Genomic DNA, 6,027 nt, shown 5'->3' on the forward strand with positions numbered 1-6,027 from the left:
ACCGACGGGGACGTCCCCGCGGCCGCGCACCCTCCGCTTTTCCCTGAAGGATTAGAGGACTAGAGTAAAAGAAAATGACAAAATCTATTCGGATCTGACATGGGAATCTATTAGCACCAGAATACAATGCGGTTATACGCACAATGTACACTTTTCACAAGATTCTATCCTCAAAACAACCTGCATCTCTCTAAAAAAAAAAACTGTCACTGTCACGCTCTCCTCCTATGCAAAATAACCGCTGTGTCATCAACCTGCTTGAGTAGGTAGAGGTCCTTGACCTATTGTTTCATAAGCCGTCAGAACAACTCGGTCAGGGCCGGTGAAGGCCGCAAAACAAGAAGGCCAGGGCCGGAGAAGGGTAGTAGACTACTTTTTAGAACCATGAAAATTGCTGACACAAAGGGATCCAAGTCCAACAGAGTATGCTTCACTGCGTAGTGGTTCAATATATGTAAAAGATACTTGATAACTTGACACAACGTAACTTACACTATACAACATTTCCCTCACATTGGGCAATCACACGTGGACTACAGTGAAGAGATGACTAAATTTGCAAGAAGCTTTGATGTTTTGACACAAAGTTTGGTAGAATCTCTCTTCCTCTCCCATCTTGACCATTTCCCTCCTACACAAAAACACACGTATGCATCGCACGCTATGTACAATCACACGAAGTCTACAATAAGGAAAATTGCAAAATCCGTTGGCACCATCAGTGAATGTATAAGAGTCGTTAACATGTTAACACTGCAAAAAAAAAGTAGTTAAAAAGTTTTTTAAAAAGTAGGTCACGTTGTCTCTAAAGAGGGTTACAGTACCGGCCAGCGTGTCGTCCTGCTATTGGTCAGATCAAGACTACTTTTCCTCTGTCTATGTTTTCTTCACGTGAGACGAAAATCTAAAGGGGTCTCTGTTCTCACTTCATGAATTCAGACGTGTGGTGCCGCCATTGGTTAGATATGTTCGCCGCAAGGCAATTCTTTGTTCTCTTTTCTTTTTCTCTATCATTAATATTTTTGCTTGTTCATGATTTCAGCGCAAATGGGGTATGTGTGATGCCGCCATTGGTTGGATATGTTTGCCGCAAGGCAATTCTTTGTTCTCTTTTTTTCTGTCTATCATTGTTTGTTCATGATTTCAGCGCAAATGGGGTATGTGTGATGCCGCCATTGGTCAGAAGTGTTCACATCAAGCTGTCCTTTTGTCTTCCGTCCCTGCTATATACCTGTTACCGCCCCTCACTGGGTTACAGCTGCCGGATCCGAGCCCATCGTGCGGACACCAGGCTGCTCCAGCGAGACATCGACGCGGCTCCCGCAACAACCTACGTGATTCTTCGGTCTTCCTACCAGATCTGCCGCATCCGTCGCAGAGAAACTCCGATTGGTGAAGCGCTGATCTTCAGACGCAAGCTTCAAGCTGCGAAGATGAGGTGTGTACCAAATTGCCTGTTTGTGCTTGCTGAGGTTCCTTCAGTCAGTTGAGTGACCTACGCCTACGATTCTTCTGTCCCTTTCTTAGCATCCCGCACCTGTTCCGACGATAGCCAGTTCTGTCAGCTTTTCAAGATTGATAGTTGTCATTTCCGTAAATGATTTAGCATCTTCCAGTCCATAGTTTAGCTATATTTTTTCTATAGCTCTCAGTTTTCCTAGACATGCCTCGCGACCGTCTCACAAAGTTCGTTGCCCTTTATAAAGTTATCTAGGCAGTCGTTTTTGTCTGGCATTGAGACCAAGTCATCTAAGTCTGGTACAGTTGTGCCGTTTACTGTGTTTGGTTAGGTGTGACCGGCCGTACAGTGTAATGTAACCAGCTGCTGCCGCGCCGCGTGTCTGCGAAGCTGGTGCGTTACGCCGAAGGGCGGTTATACCGGCTATACAGATACAGATACAGATTTGATGGAAAGAAATGAAAGAGTAGTCTACAAGATATCAACCCTGGAAAGTGGAGCGGTATGATTTTTTGCTTGACAGAAAAAGGGGCGTTTGTGCAGTATACAGACACGGAGCTTGAACATATAGGGCAAGGGGAGGGACCAGTAAATCAAAGCCCACCTCTCACTGGACCCGCGGCGCGCCGGCGGCGCCGCTGCCTCCGATCGAATTGACAAAGCACTCGACGAATTTCATCGACAAAAACTAACATTTTTAAGCTTTTTGTGTTGTGATGTCTTTTTGGTCATACTTTTAGGTTTTGAATGATATTCCCATTATATAGTCAAGGGTAACACAAATTCAGTTTAGGACGCAGCGACGCCGCCAGCGTGCCGCGGGTCCAGTGAGAGGGGGGCTTAAATGGAACACATGGTTCCAAAACAATCGCATTAAATCACACTAAATGTTACCTAAATTTCCAACCTAAAATCTTTACCGCCACTGCAAAGCTGGATTTGGCAGGTTTGTTTAGGTACAAAATAGGGGGTCAACTCCGGCATTTTAAAGAGCTACAGCCAGAAGTTTGACTTGAGACCAGGATTTCACCCCTGTTCTGATAGATAACTTCAACCAGCGACAGGGACCCAGGAGTCAATCAGAGTTCAGAACATGCCAAAGGTCACATATTTTAGTCAGATTTTTAAAACACATATTCTTCTGTACTTCCTAGAAGAAAATTGGACCTTTCTGAGCAAAATTTGCCTAGGAAAAATGATTTTGAAAATAAGTAAAAAAATTAAACAAGGGTATGCAGTGCCCGGTACTTACTGCGCAACTCCTTTGGTGGTCCCTTGCGCCATTTCATGATTCGCATTTTCTAAAAGTTCGACCTTCTACAGCTTTAATCTGTAGTTCACTTGATATTTTTAGTTTACATAGAGGCCACATTTGTACTTCTTGTAGTGAAAAAGAATAACTAGAAATGACTAGGCTTGAGCCTCATGAAACTTATAATACAGTAGATCAAATATCTTACCTCGATATATAGTCAGGCATGTGAGAACTGACATCTTCGGATGTGTTGTTGTTCGTCGTCTTTTAGTCCTGCTGTTTTCTCTGACATATTCCACCACACGCACAGCATTTGACAGGTTCCAGGGCCACATGAAAAATTTGCGAAGTCCGGCGGTATTTTAACATTTCTATGCTACTGTGTCAAGTTATAAAACCCAGACCCTGTGCTACAAAGGCAGGAGCTGTTTACCATGATAAAAGACATTTGACAAAATAGAAATCCCGACAAAAACATCTAAAACAGGTCAAAACCTAGCCTGACGAATCGCGCTCCTAGTGGCCAGCCGGTCCTGTAACCGCCATCCCCTTGGGTGGGGGTCAGTAACCTCCGGCCGAGAGCTTGTGTAAATACAGGCTAGTCAAAACCCAGCCAGGGCCCAACCTCGATCAGCTGCATGGATAGTAAACACGGACAGATGTAGAGATTCTCCAAAACAGCAAAAAAGCACCTCCATCCATTTCAACATAGAATCACTGGAAACAACACGGCTTTAGCAACACCCGAAAAAAAACTCAGAAGTAACCAAGAACAAAATCTTTGTAGAAGTCCAGAATTCTTTAAACATGTCCGGACCGGCAGCTATCGCGTCTACTGTACGACTGTTTCCACTAGTGCAGTTGTTCAACTAGTTTTTTTTGTTTTTTGTTTGTATTGCATACCCGTAAACCGCCTCAAGGTGTAACACACAAGGTTTGTACTGAAAAGTACAAGCTGCATATCCGGACAGATTTATATGATCCACACACACCGGGAAGGACCCCTACTCTTTTCGATAAGTGTGTTGGGTTCTTTAACGTGCTTGAGGTGTGGCTCTCCTCAAACACGGGTCCTCCATTTAACGTCCTATCCGAGGGACGTCCCTAACCGAAGCTAGGTACTCATTTTCACCTGAGTAAAGTGGGGAGAGTCGTGTAAAGTGCCTTTCCCAAGGGCACAACGTCAACGGGACAAATCAAGGAACCCCGGATTCGAACCCAGTATCTCTGGGTTCTGGGGCCAAACACCCTGCCACTGCGCCACCGCGACGCCACTGTTGTTAGCAACAGTCTGGAGGTGGCCGAGAAATAGAACACAGGAACGCGCTGGTCCCAACAAAGCAATGCGGGACTAGTCACTTCAGGCTAGTCTGGCATCCAAACCTATTATTATAGCTCCCGAGTCTCCTCTCCGCAAATAGCTATGATGGATTAGCTTCAGGGTAAACCTACACGCCCGATTAATCGTCTCCCTGTTAGCTTCAGTGCGTGCCCTATTGTATTCTCTACTCCCCAACATGATAATCACGGCTTATCAATCAAAAGAAACGTATGTGACATTAGGCTAGCTATCCCCATACTCCCGTCTGCTTGCTACAAATGTAACCGCCAGACCCTGATCTATAGATAATATATTACAGTTTCAGGTAGGTAGATAAACCCTAACTACTTTAATGACGGATGATATACATTATGAAACACCAACACGAAGTTCTTTTTGTCTTAGACTGTGCTTTACGTAGTGACGTTTGCAATTCACACATAGTCGGCCATTCTTAGCCTCCATAGCAGGCTCTGAAACGGCCTTTTGGGGGGCTAAATAATACACCTTTTGCAGCCAGCCCGTAACCATCAGCCACCCCCGTAACCATTTTGCCGGTAAAATGGTTACGGGGTGGCTGATGTTTACGGGATGGCTGCAAAGGTGTATCATAGTTAGCCTCCAAAAAGGCCGGTTCAGAGCCTGCTATGGAGGCTAGGTCATTCTCCGGTCCATGGTTAGTCGAGAGAAAGGTTATCTGGCGGTTGGCAGTTGGTCGGCGGGGTTGCCTACTAGTCCTCATAATGCTAGGGTCACATTTCCACGCCGGGGCCCAGCCGGGCTGTTTGAGATAACAAATAATAAAAACAGATTAGAAGAAATATTTAGAACTTATGGTAATGACTAATTTTTCTACGTTTTGTGTGGTTTGATGTCTTTTATATCGTATTTTTCGTTCCCACAAGCTACCCGGCCGGGCCCCGCTTTTGAAATGTGACTGTAGCATTAGTCGTCTGCCCCAAAAGGCTATAAACTGTAATAATACTAATAACTCAGAGTCAGGAGAGTCATATTCTGCTTGAAGAACAGCGAAAACTTAGAATAGAATGGGTCCCATGCTACTCCCAATCCAACCGACCGACCTTGGTTGGGGAGTGGTCGGGAGCAAGTCGTGGGGAAGTCTTGAATGTGTTACAAGGGCTTTACATTTACATGAAATGTACGTATTTAGCAAAAGACGGCAATGTCTCATATGTTGTGTCATGCTCAACTCTTTATGTAATCGAATGGATAGGTGACTTCGTTTTCACATGTTTACATGTTTCCTCTAGCTCTGTGAATTTGTCTTCTTTTCTGTCTAACATGTTTCACTTAACATGTTTTGGGTAGGAATAGGAGTCATTCCATTCTTATTGTCATCTACACAATAGTGTAAGTAGGACGATGTTTCGGCCCGGTTCTCTTGGAATGCTGTCGAGGAACTGGCTACAAGACTAAGGAACACACACAGGACACAGCATTGTCACGGGAGTCGTGAAGTTGGGACACACTCTTTCTACTCTCGCTCAGACTCCGCTCTGGCTTCAACTGTCTTCCCAACTCCACAACCCTGGCTTTTTATTCTGTTCTCTCCAGACGAACGGCTAGACTTGGTTTAGACACACTGCGGGACATGTTCCTGTTACTCCGATCATCAGAGGATCACACCTCTTTGTACTTCACTTCATCAAAAACTCACACATAGTTGACAATGACAATGATCGCACCCCAATAATTGACTGACTACTTTGTTGGGGATGGAGCACCATATTACAAACAGATGCTGCTAGTGCTACAGCTTGCACAAAATTATAACAGTTACTGCGTATCAATAATATAAACCTACAGCTCTATTTTGTCCACTCTTACACCAGTACAAAGATGACTAGAGCAGTGGGGGTGGGAGTAGCCTTGGTGCTGATCCTGGCAGTCTCCGTGTCGTCATCAGCCATCGGGACTGCGTCAAGGAAGCATCCATTGTCGAAACCAGGACACCGCATCATCGAAGGGCCG

The sequence above is a fragment of the Branchiostoma lanceolatum genome, chromosome 1 (assembly GCF_035083965.1).
Source record: "Branchiostoma lanceolatum isolate klBraLanc5 chromosome 1, klBraLanc5.hap2, whole genome shotgun sequence".
Classification (NCBI taxonomy): Eukaryota; Metazoa; Chordata; class Leptocardii; order Amphioxiformes; family Branchiostomatidae; genus Branchiostoma; species Branchiostoma lanceolatum.